This window comes from Orcinus orca, chromosome 3, assembly GCF_937001465.1.
Source record: "Orcinus orca chromosome 3, mOrcOrc1.1, whole genome shotgun sequence".
Taxonomy (NCBI): Eukaryota; Metazoa; Chordata; class Mammalia; order Artiodactyla; family Delphinidae; genus Orcinus; species Orcinus orca.
Window position 1 is genome coordinate 136820733 of NC_064561.1, and position 15307 is coordinate 136836039.

The window sequence follows — 15307 nt, forward strand, 5'->3', positions numbered from 1 at the left end:
GTGGTTGTTCCATTCTGCATTCCTACCTGCAATGTATTACAGTTGTTCATTTACTCTGGCTCTTTGCCAGCACTTTGTGTTGTGAACATTCTTCTTTTATTTCACCCATTCTAATAGATTTTTAGTGGTATACAATTGTGGTTTTACTTTGCATTTCCGTAGTGACTAACGATGCTGAGCATCTATTTATGTGCTTATCTGCCATCCGTATGTTCCCTTTGGTGAAGTATTCTTTTGCCCACTTTCAAATGGGTTGCTTGTTTTCTTACTATTGACTTTGGAAATATCTTCATATACTCTGGATACAAGTCCTTGTACAGACATGTAATTTGTAAACACATTTTCCTAATGTGTGTATTGGTTTTTCTTCTCCCAATAGTGTCTTCTTCTTCCCTGATAGTGTCTTTCACAGAGCAAAAGTTTTTAATTTTGGTAAAGTCCATCTATCATTTTTTTTCTTTTGCAAATCTTACTTTCAGTCGTGTTTAAAATCTCTTTATACAGATGTCACAAAGAAAGAAAACTACAGACCAATATCACTGATGAACATAGATGCAAAAATCCTCAACAAAATACTAGCAAACAAAATCCAACAGCACATTAAAAGGATCATACACCATGATCAAGTGGGGTTTATCCCAGGAATGCAAGGATTCTTCAAAATATGCAAATCAATCAATGTGATAAACCATATTAACAAACTGAAGGAGAAAAACCGTATGATCATCTCAATAGATGCAGAAAAAGCTTTTGACAAAATTCAACACCATTTATGATAAAAACCCTTCAGAAAGTAGGCATAGAGGGAACTTACCTCAACATAATGAAGGCCATATATGACAAACCCACAGCCAACACTGTTCTCAATGGTGAAAAACTGAAACCATTTCCTCTAAGATCAGGAACAAGACAAGGATGTCCACTCTCATCACTATTATTCAACACAGTTTTGGAAGTTTTAGCCACAGCAGTCAGAGAAGAAAAAGAAATAAAAGGAATCCAAATCAGAAGTAAAGCTGTCACTATTTGCAGATGACATGATACTATACATAGAGAATACTAAAGATGCTACCAGAAAACTACTAGAGCTAATTAATGAATTTGGTAAAGTAGCAGGATACAAAATTAATGCACAGAAATCTCTTGCATTCCTATACACTAATGATGAAAAGTCTGAAAGAGAAATTAAGGAAACACTCCTATTTACCACTGCAACAAAAAGAATAAAATACCTAGGAATAAACCTGCCTAAGGAAACAAAAGACCTGTATGCAGAAAACTATAAGACACTGATGAAAGAAATTAAAGATGATACAAACAGATGGAGAGATATACCATGTTCTTGGATTGGAAGAATCAACATTGTGAAAATGACTATACTACCCAAAGCAATCTAGATTCAATGCAATCTCTATCAAACTACCAATGGCACTTTTCACAGAACAAAAAATTTCACAATTTGTATGGAAACACAAAAGACCCCGTATAGCCAAAGTAATCTTGAGAAAGAAAAACAGAGCTGGAGAAATCAGGCTCCCTGACTCCAGACAATACTACAAAGCTACAGTAATCAAGACAGTATGGCACTGGCACAAAAACAGAAATATAGATCAATGGAACACGATAGAAAGCCCAGAGATAAACCCACACACATATGGTCACCTTACCTTTGATAAAGGAGGCAAGAATATACAATGGAGAAAAGACAGCCTCTTCAATAAGTGGTGCTTGGAAAACTGGACAGCTACCTGTAAAAGAATGAAATCAGAACACTCCCTAACACCATACACAAAAATAAACTCAAAATGGATTAAAGACCTAAATGTAAGACCGGACACTATAAAACTCTTAGAGAAAAACATAGGCAGAACACTCTATATGACATAAATCACAGCAAGATCCTTTTTGACCCACCTCCTAGAGAAATGGAAATAAAAACAAAAATAAACAAATGAGACCTAATGAAACTTCAAAGCTTTTGCACAGCAAAGGGAAACATAAACAAGACGAAAAGACAACCCTCAGAATGGGAGAAAATATTTGCAAATTAAGCAACTGACAGAGGATTAGTCTCTAAAATTTACAAGCAGCTCATGCAGCTCAATATCAAAAAAACAAACAACCCAATCCAAAAATAGGCAGAAGACCTAAACAGACATTTCTCCAAAGAAGATATACAGATTGCCAACAAACACATGAAAGGATGCTCAACATCACTGAGCATTAGAGAAATGCAAGTCAAAACTACAGTGAGGTATCACCTCACACCAGTCAGAATGGCCATCATCAAACAAAAAGTCTACAAACAGTAAATGCTGGAGAGGGTGTGGAGAAAAGGGAACCCTCTTGCACTGTTGGTGGGAATGTAAATTGATACAGCCACTATGGAGAACAGTATGGAGGTTCCTTAAAAAACTAAAAATAGAATTACCATATGACCAAGCAGTCCCACTACTGGGCATATACTCTGAGAAAACCATAATTCAAAAAGAGTCATGTACCACAATGTTAATTACAGCTCTATTTACAATAGCCAGGACATGGAAGCAACCTAAATGTCCATTGACAGAAGAATGGATAAAGAAGATGTGGCACATATGTACAATGGAATATTACTCAGCCATAAACAGAAACAAAATTGAGTTATTTGTAGTGAGGTGGATGGACCTAGAGACTGTCATACAGAGTGAAGTAAGTCAGAAAGAGAAAAACAAATACCATATGCTAACACATACATATGGAATCTAAAAAAAAGGTTCTGAAGAACCTAGGGGCAGGACAGGAATAAAGACACAGACATAGAGAATGGACTTGAGGACACGGAGAGGGGGAAGGGTAAGCTGGGACAAAGTGAGAGAGTGGCACGGACATATATACACTACCACATGTAAAATAGATAGTTAGTGGGAAGCAGCTGCATAGCACAGGGATATCAGCTTGGTGCTCTGTGACCACCTAGAGGGGTGGGATAGGGAGGGTGGGAGGGAGACGCAAGAGGGAGGAGATATGGGGATACAGGTATACGTACAGCTGATTCACTTTGTTATAAATCAGAAGCTAACACACCATCGTAAAGCAATTATACCCTAATAAAAGTGTTTTAAAAAAAACTCTGTATAGCAACAGATCATGCAGATTTCCTCCAATTTACTTTCTAAAAGTTTTATAATCTTAGATATTACATTTAAATCTATGATCCATTTTGAGTTAAGTTTTGTATGAGGTATGAGGTTTAGGTCAGGATTTTTTTTTTGCGTATGGATTTTCAATTGTTTTAATACCATCTGTTGAAAAGTATCCCTTCTCCATTGAATTGTTTTCGCACCTTTGCCAAAAATCAGTTGGCCCATATACACTACCAAACATAAAATAGATAGCTAGTGAGAAGCAGCCGCATAGCACAGGGAGATCAGTTCGGTGGTTTGTGACCACCTAGAGGGGTGGGATACGGAGGGTGAGAGGGAAGGAGACACAAGAGGGAAGAGATATGGGAACATATGTATATGTATAACTGATTCACTTTGTTATAAAGCAGAAACTAACACACCATTGTAAAGCAATTATACTCCAATAAAGATGTTAAAAAAAATCAGGTGGCCCTATATTCTGGGGGTCTATTTCTGGGCTCAATTCTGTTTCATTGATCTATGTGCCTGTCCCTTTGCCAATATGTACCATACTGTCTAGATTACTCTAGCTTTATAGGTCTTATTATTGGGTAGTATGATTCTTCCAACCTCATTCTTCTGTTTCAAAATTGTCTTAAATATTCTAATTCCTTTGTCTTTCCATATATATTTTAGAATCAGCTTGTCCAAATCAACAAAAAAAGCCTGCTAGAATTATGATTGTAGTTGTGTTAAATCTATTGATCTATTTAAGATTAATTGGCCTCTTTACAACATTGAGTTTTTCAACTTATAAATAGGACGCCTCTCCATCTTTAAGTCTTTGTTGATTTCTTTCCTCACCATTTTGTAGTTTTAGGCAAACAGATCCTGTACATGTCTCATTATATTTATAGCTAAAATCTCACTTTTCAGAGCTATTGTAAATTGTGGGTTTTGTTTTAGATTTTTGGTTTCTAATTGTGCTTTAATAGTATATAAAAATACAATTAATTTTTGTGTGTTTGCCTTGTATCTTGCAACTTTGTTAAACTCACTTATTGGTTCTAGGATTTTTTTTGTAAATTCCTTGGAATTTTCTTCATAGAAAAATGTCACCTGTGAATAAGGACAGTTTTACTTCTTTTCCAAGTGTATGACTCATTTCTTTCTTTTGCCTTACTGCACTTGGTAGAAATCCCAGTATAACATTGAATAGGAGTGGTGAGAGTGGACACTATTGCCTGTTCCCAATTTTAGGAGTAAATCATATAATCTTTCACCATTAAGTATGATGTTAGCTACAAGTTTTTTATAGATGCCACTTATTAGTTTGAGGAAGTCCCCTTTAATTTCTAGTTTGTTGAGTGTTTTTATCATGAATGCACATTGAATTCTGTCACATGCTTTTTCTGCAGCAAATGAAAAGAACATGTGATTTTGTTTCTTTAGACTGTTAATATGGTGGATTACACATGATCATGGTAAAATATTCTTTTTATATATTGCTGGATTTGACTTGCCAATACTTTAAGAGTTTTTTGTGTCTCTGTTTATGAGGGATATCGATCTATAGCTTTCTTTTTTTGTGTTATCTTTGTGACGTGCACCTTAAAGCAGTGTTTAGAAGGACATTTATAGCATTAAGGGCTTACTTAAAATATTTAATAATGTTAGAAAAGAAGAGAGGATTCAAATCAATAATCTAAGTTTCTACCTTAGAAAACTAGGGAGACAATACCAAAATGAACCCAAAGCAACAGAAAAATGGAAGTAATAAAAATGAGAGCAGAAATCAATGAAATAATAGGATCTATTTGGTATCTGGTTAATGCTGGCCTCATAAGATGAGTTGGGAAGTGTTCCACCTTCTGTTTCTGGAAGAAATTGTGTAGTATTGGTCTAATTTCTTCTTTAAATGTTTGAGAGAATTAACTAGTGAAATCATCGGAGCCTGGAGGTTTTTCAGGAGATTTAAACTATAAATCCAGTTTCTTTAATAGTTATAGAACTATTCAGGTTGTCTACTTCACCTTGGTGAGTTTTGGTAGCTTGGGCTTTTCAAGCAAAATGATACAGTTTTTCTAAGTTATCGAATGTATGTGCATAGAGCTGTGTGTAGTATTCCCTGATTTTTTTTTTTTATTATCTGTGAGATCTATGCCAACATCTTCTCTTACATTCTTGGTATTGGTAGTTTGAACCCCGCTCCCAATCTTTCTCTCTTTCCCTTTATCTCTCTCTCTCTCCATCTTGCTAGAAGTCTGTAAATTTTAATGATATTTGCAAAGAACCAAATTTTGGCTTCTTTTATTTTCTCTATTGTTTTTCTGTCTTCAATTTCATTGATTTCTACTTTTTATTGCTTTCTTTGCTCCCGTTGCTGCCATTAAGGGATTGCTTGGGGACTGGGGTGTAAGGGAACAGAGAAAAGAAAAACTAAATGATGAATGTTTACACTCTTTCTGAGAGTTAGGAGTCTCTTTTCGCACTCCTTGGACGAGCTTCTCCTGGAGCTCTCCAAGTCTGCTTCCTGGAGCTCTTCAGGTCTGCTCCCTAGAGCCCACTTCTAAGTTTTCAGGCTGTGTTGAGTTCAGGATGGGGGATATTGGAGGGAAGAAAAAATGATAAACTCACCACCAGTTCAGCGGTACTCCAATTTCTGATCTTCATCCCTAATTTACTTGCTTCTTTTTAGGTTTCAGAGCCCTCATCCATTTTGTCTTGTTTTTATAGTTGTGGTCATTCAGTACAACCAGATGGAGTATGTTCCTTCTACATGATCCAGAACTGCAACTTTTCCCCCACATTCTTTGAGCCTGTTCAGAAAAGGGCTTGGGACCTGATATATTGGGCCATTTTATCTTCTACCACCACCACTGCTCCATCGCCATGAGCTTATCTTCCACAACCACTGCTTTCACCACCACCTCATCTCCATGAGTTCCATAGGGATCGTCTGCAGCTGGGGTCGAGGCAACTTTGATGATTGGCACATGGAGGACTGCATACAGCCCAGACAACTAAGAAGAATTTCTTCCTTCAGAGATCAATTCCTACTACGTAAGAATTAGTAGTTTGTTCCAAAGGGGATACTTAGTGGATTCAGTCTTGGGGCATCACGTTCAAATGCGGTACAGGTTGTCCTGGAGGCCTATGGTTAGTCTCAAGAAGTTTTCTTCCAGGCCAGACTGATAGTACATGAGATGACTTGATTTTTCTTATAAACTTACTGAAAGGAAAAGCAGGCTTCCGTATTCTTCAGGCTCATGCACACTCCCTACAGTCTTTTCTGATGCTAGGTGGATTTGGTCCAGGTTTCCAGAGCTCTGCTGAGAATGGAGAGTCAACCTGAGCTGGGTATCACATCATCCTCATAGAGGACCAATTCTCCTAGTGCAACGAGAGAGGAATGTTCCAGGGGCAATACCCTTGCAGCCTGATGGAGAAGCCTGACACTAATGAGGTACCCATCCTTTACCTACAGACATGCCTGAACCAAAGGAGCCTAGCAATTCAAGGGCCTGTGTTTTTAATATATTTTAAAATTGAAGTCACCGAGGAAATGAGGTGGGTAGGTGGCTCAAAATTAACGGTCATCGTGCGCCAGGCTGGTTGTCTCACTGTCTGTTATACAATAAAAGAGGATCAGATAAACACAGGAATAACCTCTGCCTCCATGGTAATGTAAATCATTCCCTGCATCTTCTGTCTCTCATTCAGACAAAAGTCGTAGAAATGAACAATTCATGCCTAAACATAGGAGACCTTGAAAGCTAATGTATGTCAAATGTTTATTCTAGGTCATCATTAAGGGGCTGAGTGGATTTGATTTTAAACACAGGCTATTCTGTCAGTGGGGAGTAGGAGAGATAAAGTGTTTTGCAGTGTGGAGACAGCTCTTTTAAAGACACATTGCAACTTTTCTGGCATGCACAGTAAGTTATCTAGATAATTCTTTTTATAGGACATGAAATGTTGTCTCCTGAGCAGTGCAGAGCATAATGTGTTAGAGAAACAATGCTTTTTCTCTCACGTGCAAATGCCATTTTTCATTACCTACAGAGTGGGAGCTTACTAGAGATCGAAATGAGAGCAGGGTTGCCCTTCCCGCAGCTGGTCAGGCACTTCCTGACATTCACTCAGCAAGGACCGCCTTGGGAGCCCTGGGAGGTCTTCCCAAGCCGCTTCCCCCACCATGAAGTTTGGAGCACCCAGCCCTCACAGGAGGTCGCATCTTTTCAGGTTATCCATTTCCACTGCCCCCATTCTCTGCTGAGGGTTTTGTGGGTGGTAGTTGTTTTTCCCACCCAGTCCAACCAAAGGCAGCTAAAGAAAAAGTGCCAAGGCAAACAGAACGAAAGCCTTGGGGATCCAGTAATGAGTACAGAGCGTAGAGTGTGGTAATCATTCTTTTGATTTGTGCTCAGATATGTTTTCTATTTGCTTCAGCACAGAACGCACATTTTCCCCCTGGATTGCAAATAATCTGAACCAGGGTAAAACCATTACAAAGTGGCCTTCAAACATCATGTCTGCACTGGAACTGAATGACTGATCGGACATTTAAATACAGAAACTGGGAACTGGAGTGAACTGCAATGATACAGTTTTTAAAAACATGCTCAAAGTTGTTCAAATCATTTTTGCTTTCTTGGCTCTCTCTCGCTCTCTTTCTCTAAGAATTCTGAATTCTTCCTTTTAATTTTGTTCCCATTTTTTCCAATTTTAATGTTGTTCAATGATTTGGTTGTACCCACAAAAGCCAAAAATAAAAAGTTATTTTCCCATCATTTCTAACAAATAAAACAAGGAAAGAAAATGAGATGGAATTCTCAACATCCCCAGTGTCTGGTGATCTCTACCGTTTTTCCAGGGCCAACTTCTTGAGATAACCAGTGCCTTCTTATGTTGTCATTAATGTCTCCTGACTAGCCTCTCTGAAGTTGAAGACAAGCAAAGAAATAAGTACTGTACACATAGAATGACTGCTTCAGCTGAGTGTCCTCCACCCCCACCCGGGAGAGGGGGGAGGAAAAGCTGAGATGGAAAATAGATGTAGGGGCTGACACTGTGCTGGATGAGACTCTTGTCTGGCGGAGCCCCCTAGCAGGGCTCCACGTCCCAGGTTAATGTCAAGTGCTGGGTTTTCTTTTAGTTACTCAAGGATCAAAGGAAAATTATTCAATAAAAAGGAACTTAAAGGGGACTTCTGGGCCAATACAAACTTTAATCAAAAACACTTGTTCAAACGCAGCTTCCTTGACCTGCCTTTTCATATTGTCTTTTCAGTTCTTATACACATTTGTGATTAAAATAAGGATTTTCTCCATCACAATTCAGCATCCCCTTTCCTCTCAAATGACCAGAATTTCACAAGGGTGACACGACAGTTTGTTGCTAAGGAACTGAAGATATATGCTACAATTCAGCATTCTGATAGAGAAGGGTAAATTCTTTTCAACAGATTGGATATTAAGTATAAATAAGCAGGGTGCAGGCTAGGTATTACAAACGAAAGCAGCAAAGAAAGAGAAACACATTCCTGTTAGAAATGTGGATATTAGCCACCTCCTCTAGAAAAGCTACTCTCTAATAACCCTCAATTGCCTCTTACTTGTAAGAATACCACTCATACATTTGAACTTTTCACTTCAGCTTGTTTCGCTCCCCTCTGTTCAGATCCCTGTTCCTTCACATTGGTGTGTCAGAGATTTATCACACTGTGACCTTAATCGCATTCTCCTTTAAAAAGAGTCAAGCACAAACTTCCCAGAGTCTCTAATATTCTAGGTATTCATCAGGGAGACTGGAACATAAAATTCCTCCCACTTGGAGTACACCCACACCAATGTTTCTCGAAAATCTATTTATCTTAGTCACGACCTATGAACATGAATAGAAAGTGGCTAATATCTCCCTGCATCCTGTGAGCCTGAGAGCTGGGAAAAGTTAGAATTTATAGAGTTGCAATTTCTAGGGAGAAGTGCAATAACTTCTCAGCTTTTTTTAAAAAAACTGGTTTCTTTAAGAAGCAGAATGTTTTAAATGTGCCCTTTCTTTTTCTTTTGCAGCATTAAAAAAGAGCTCTGCCTCTCAATTTGGTTCGCCTGCTACCATGTAGCTGATTTTGTGATTGTTAGATTAAGAAAAATAGGGAAATCTAACAGCAGATGATTCCACAAATGAATGGTGCACATACAATAATACGTAAGTACATACCATGAATTAAACAGGAAATGGATACAAGCAGAAAAGGAAAGAGTGATCCTTTGAAAATTGAAGATAAGAGCTTACTTAGTTATATAGAAAATTACAGGAAGGTGTGACCTGAATTTGACTGAAGAGAAGTAAACTTCAGTGGCCAAATCCTTGGGTACTAAGCCAACATTCTGCTTGAATTTTATCTGTAGCTACTGTAGTGGGGGACAATTCAGAGTAATGTATGTTTACCCTGCCTAATTGAAGAGGTTGGACCCTAATGAGTTTTCTGAACACAGCAAAGAAGCACGCTGCATGTGAAAGGGAAACCAAAGGGTATATGGAAATGAAAGAAAAAAAAAAAAAAAGTCCTGTGAACATGGGAAAGTCCATTTGGTGGGTTGGAAGAAGTCCAAACAAAATAGGTATTAGAAAGGTGATGTAGTCAAAAGATACTCACTCACCCTGGACAGAAGAGGGCTATAAACATAGAGTTTGACCTCCCATAAATGATACAGGCACGTGTGGACAAGCAAACAAACTTGGAGTATGTTACTTGCTTCTGCCCATTATTTATGCTACACGGGATTTCTGTCTGCGCACCTTGGAGTTTCTTCCAAACGCCCCAAAAGACTAAAGTCTATACACACTCTGAGAATTAAAAGTAAGAGTACCGCTAAATCTAAATACTTAATCAGGAATGTGTAATTGAAGACAAACCTTTGATTAGTACCAACATAAATTTCGTTTAAGGTGATTTGGGCTATTTAGTCCTAAAACATATGTTAAATTCCTTCTGTCTAGGACTCTGTCAAGGGGCAGAAGGATCAAAAAAAGGAACAAGGAATAGGCTCTGTCCTTAGGGAGTTAGGACATGACAGTAAAAATATATTGAAGAAGCACACAGGACTGAACAAGCAAAGGATCCTAAGAGCGGCTTTGGCCAAATGAGCTACAGAAGAGATGAATAATCAGAGAAGGGCTCTCAGAAGAGAGATGCTGGTCCTGATAACTGAAGGATAACAGAGGCAAAGGAGAAGGAAGAGGGTGTCCTTGGGTAGAGAATGACTTAAGAGAAGGCAAGGAGGCTGGAGTAGCCTTCAGATGACTCGAAATATTCTGGTTATCCACTGGTTTGTAACAAACCACCCCAAAACTTAGTAGTTCACAACAAACATTTTGCTCACACTTTTTGCGCCTCGGTCATTCAGGAAGGGCTCAGCTGGGTGCTTTGTCTCTGATCTACATGGTGCCAGCAGGGGCTGGAGGGTCCATTTCCGAGATGGCTTTTCACTCATAGGTTTTGCTCTTGGAGTCCCTGGCCTGCCTGTCTCTCTCTCCCTCCCTCTCCTCCGTCTCCCTCGCCTGGACTGGGGCTCCTCACAGCATGGCAGCCTCAGGGGAGTAGGACTTCTTACATGACAGCTAAGGTTGCAAGGATTCCCAGGGGCACAGCCAGAAGTTGCAGGGCTTCTCATGACCTAACCTTGGAAAACCCAGGCATCACTTCCACCACATTCTATGGCCAAGCAAGTCACAAAGGCCAGCCCATATTCAAGAGAATGGGAATTAGACTCCATCTCTCAATGGGAAAAATCACAATGAATGTGTAGCCAACTTTAATCCACCCCAGAGAGCAGTGAATAAAGCAGAATATATAAACGGGCAATGCCTGAGAACAGGAACAATCATTAGAGCAAGAGGCAGAGAGGAGTGTGGAGGGCTTTGAAGGTGGGGTGAAGAGACTGAACGTGTAAAGAATAACACTTCTGCTCCTGGCGTAGCCTCTCTTGCGGAACTGCGTTCAGCCAGACAAAAGAGAGTGCTCTGATGTTCTAGTGCTCCCAGATATTGGACTAGGTAAGTGAAGGAGACTGAAATTCCCATCTGAATCTCTCTAACAGGATACTTTCTGGTCAGGGCATATTTGGTTGTGAAGAAGAGAAACTCATTCAAGCCAGTTTAAGAAAAACAATCACCTCTCCCGAAGCACAACAGGCAAGCATAAGAGCATCCCAGGACGAGAGGTAAGGGAGCTGGGTCACAGGAAGATGGACAGATCTGACCCTGTAACCCCCGGGGTCAGGGTGACCTGCTCTGTCCTGCCATCTCCCATCTCTGTGCTAGCTCTGATCTCTTGCTTGTCGTCACAGAGGAACTTTCTCTGCTGATTCATCAGAGTACACATAACTGAAAATGGCTGCCTCAGGCCTGCATGGTGTTTGATTTCTACGTGGCCTGTATGCCTTTGATTCCAAGCACCCAACATTATCCAGTTACACATTGTATGTCTCTTATCTTGAATTCTGGAGAGGAGGTCTCTGGCTGGATGAGACCAGTCAGTAGACTGGTTCCCTTTGAGTCAAATATCTACTCTTAGTGTAATCAAATAAAGCAGGAGAACAGGTTTAGATATTTAACAAAAAGTAACATAAACACACAGTCATCTAGTCTGCCCTCCCACCCAACCATCAGGGAGAGGGCACAGGTGGGGAGCGATTCAAGAGAAAAGGTATAGGATGGGGCTTCCCTGGTGGCGCAGTGGTTGGGAGTCCGCCTGCCGATGCAGGGGATGCGGGTTCGTGCCCCGGTCCGGGAGGATCCCACATGCCGCGGAGCAGCTGGGCCCGTGAGCCATGGCCGCTGAGCCTGCGCGTCCGGAGCCTGTGCTCCACAACGGGAGAGGCCACAACAGTGAGAGGCCCGCGTACTGCAAAAAAAAAAAAAAGGTGTAGGATGGCTGAGTGACGAGGAAGAGGATCATATGGAAAACATGCCAGCCTAGAGCTGGGAACTGGAATGAAGACAGAATAGCCTGGTCCCCAAGCCATTCCTCATTCATATCCCAAACGCTTCCCTGATGGAGTACCATTTCCCATTTCCTGTTGAACTTGACTTGGCAGCCTCGATGTATGAAGCAGTAAAGTAATGGACAGTAATGGATAGTATCAAAAATGGTCCTTTCTTATCTGGCTCTCACAGAGGATTTTAATGCTTTTAATAGTATTGAGGGTGTTAGCCCTCTCTTCTTATATCATTCTTCAGCATACATATCTATACCCAAGTCATAAGGAAAGACTGATGGCATAAGTATAAGCTCTTTAATTTTGTCAATGAAAATTATTCATTAAAAAAGTGAGTAAGGAAACAAATCCCAGCTGGAGAAAAGTATTAATGGCACTTCATACCATCAAAGAAAAATGCAAATCAGGGTTTTCCTTTTCCCTAATTAGCAGACATAAATCAGGATAAATTTTAGATTGATGACAGCTCTTTCAACACTGGAGAAAGGTATTGACCTTCCTGTGGTAAAGGTAAGTATGAAGTACATTAAAATCACCATTTTCTCAGTAATCAAGTTTACCTCTACAATAACTTTGGACTATGACACTCCTTCAGAAATGCTGTCTGCTCAAAATTCTCCAAACAGCAGCACTGAATGGAATTCTGCTGGGGTAGGAGAATCGTGGCTGGGCGGTCAAAATCAATTTGTTCCTGTGATTGACACGAGGCCTGCGTGTCAGCCAAGCTCTCTCATACCATGTGTGCTCTGATTATGATCAATAGGTATTTGCAATATGCCCAGGAAATGTGCTGTTTGATTACTTTTACACGGGAGAAAAGACGAAAACATCTCAACCCAGAGCCTCCTAATGTGGATATAGAAGCTGGTTCATGAATTATTAGAATATAGAGTTTGCACTGATAAACTTTTGAACTTTCATTGAACTTGTAGATTTAGAATAGGCAGTTTCTCCAAGAGGAAAATTCACCAGACAACCAACAATTTTTCTTTCACATATTTAAGCGAGATGTTCGATCTGGTAAGGAAATAATAGTAATTTATGTCTTTGATAATTGAGAAGGATTATAGTTCTATACACAGAAAAAGCAACCATCACCCGGGCCGTGTGAGTCACAAAGCCATTAAAGAAGCAGCTTCCAGCTTAAAAGCAGATGAAACCTCCGGATTTGGAGCGTGATGTTCTCCAAGAGGGAGTTGAGTGAGGGGAAAGAAATCCCCATCTATTTGTAAAATTAGGGCCCCCTCTCTGCCTGCCTTCCAAACAACCATAATGACACTTTTCAGATTCAGGTTGATCTCCCACACTAAAAGAAACACACACACACACACATACAGAACCGTTTCTCGTTGTGCACAGAGCTCCCTGAATATACCATTCTGCACACGTAACAGACCCACACTGACCCTTAGTGGGAGGCAACCCTCCAAATATAAGCACTGAAGCTGCCTCCTTCAATCTACAGAGACCCATCACTCGCCAAAAATCACTGTCCTGTAATCTGCAGGAACAGCCTGGAGCAGATTAGAGGTTAAGAGGGAAGATTGCTGGCCAGCTGGAAACATGTGTTTGGTGCGTTCAACTCACTAAAAGGAATTATTTTATTGATAAAATAGTGTCAGCTAAGATCAGGTTCCTGAGAGATGGGAATTACTAATTTTGCTGCTATGACACTGAACAGCTTATATTAAAAATATACACTGGCTGGTGGCTCTTTGGCTTGGTTGGTACAACGCACCAAGGACTTCAACTAAATCCTGGCCGCCCAACAGTTCGGTTGACCTTTTTAATGATAAATCCTATCACCTTCCTTCCCAGATTCCTTCACTGTAATGCTTTTGCTACCCTGGTATTCAATTTATGTCAATCTTACCACTACTTTTAGCATTTACCTTGCTAGATGCTGAAAAAATGAGACGGGTACAATCTTATCACAAGTTGCTAATAGCCAGTGTTTATAGCATCACAGGTGCTATAATGCAAGGCTGGGAAACAGCCAACAAGAATGAGGAACACAGTCTCAAAGAGACGTCTAGGGAGGAAGCCAGCAGCTCCATTTGAGGGGTCCAAAGTGACTATTTCAGTTGTAAGGAACAGAGACTTATGCCAGTTTTCTCAAGTCATGGAGGTTAGATATTATTGTAAGACAAGACCTGGCATAAGAAAGTCATCAGGACCTTGGGCAGGTCTGGGGACCCACTATTCTCTCCATCTCTTTTTCTCTTATGGCATATCTACCACATCTGCAGGTCTCTCCATCCTCCTGTCTCTACTAACTTGGCTTATTCAAAGTTTCTGTTTCCTCACACTGTCGTTTGCACATGACTACCCATGACCTTCACTCTATCTCCTGGTGCTTCGTTTTAGCAATCACTGCAAACTGCCTTATTTGAATTTCTAAAAAGGAGAGAGAGAAAATTTAGTTGTGCCCTACTCACATTTCACGTGGCCACACTCGTTACTGGCCAGCCACTAGATGGACTATTCTAGTGCTGATTACCCAACCATAAACCAATTCTCAGTGGCCAAAAGGACCAGATCATGGGGTATAAACAAAGCTGTCCCTTCAGCAGGGGTAGTTCAAGGTATAAAGGGCTTGACAGGCATTCTGAAGGTTGATCTGCCTGGTCCATGGGATAACTGGGAAAGGTTCCATGGAGGAAGTTACATTTGAGATGATCACCATAAAAGGATCCCATGTGTGGTTAGGCAAAAATGGAGTAAATGTGGAGGTAAATCCAACAGGCAAAAGTTAAGAAAGGAAGTAGGGAGTATACTTGTAAGTATCCTGGTTTGGCTAGAGCAGTGCTTCTCAAGCTTTCTGTGCATAAGAATCACCTGCAGATCTTGACAAAATGCAGATTTCTATTTAATAAGCCTGAGGGGGGCCTAAGATGCTGCATCTCTAACACGTTTCCAGGTGATGCCCAGGTGCCGGGACACACTTTGAACAGTAGGGCTAGAACAAAGAATATATCACAAGCCTTGAATGCCAAGCCAAGAAACTGGCTACTCTGCTTCAGCAACTAAAAAGCAGCTCTGGAGGATGTGGGACAGAAGAATGATATAATCAGCATGGTGTTAAAGGACAACTGATTTGGCAACGCTTCGTGGGATAACTCAGAGGAGAACTGGAAGATCAGCTATTTAACAACTGTAAAGACCAGGAAAGAGGTAATAAGGCCTAAATGAGGA

At 40.3% G+C, this 15307-nt stretch overlaps 1 long non-coding RNA gene across 1 annotated transcript in view; it reads right to left on the reverse strand.

Annotated features, from left to right (window-relative positions):
• The window catches only part of LOC125963990 (uncharacterized), an 88060-nt gene extending 77272 nt beyond the window's left edge, over positions 1-10788 (reverse strand). The window contains exon 1 of the long non-coding RNA XR_007476440.1: positions 10727-10788. This is a non-coding gene — a long non-coding RNA (uncharacterized LOC125963990). The remainder of the gene's footprint in view (positions 1-10726) is intronic.
• Between the last annotated feature and the right edge of the window lie 4519 nt (positions 10789-15307).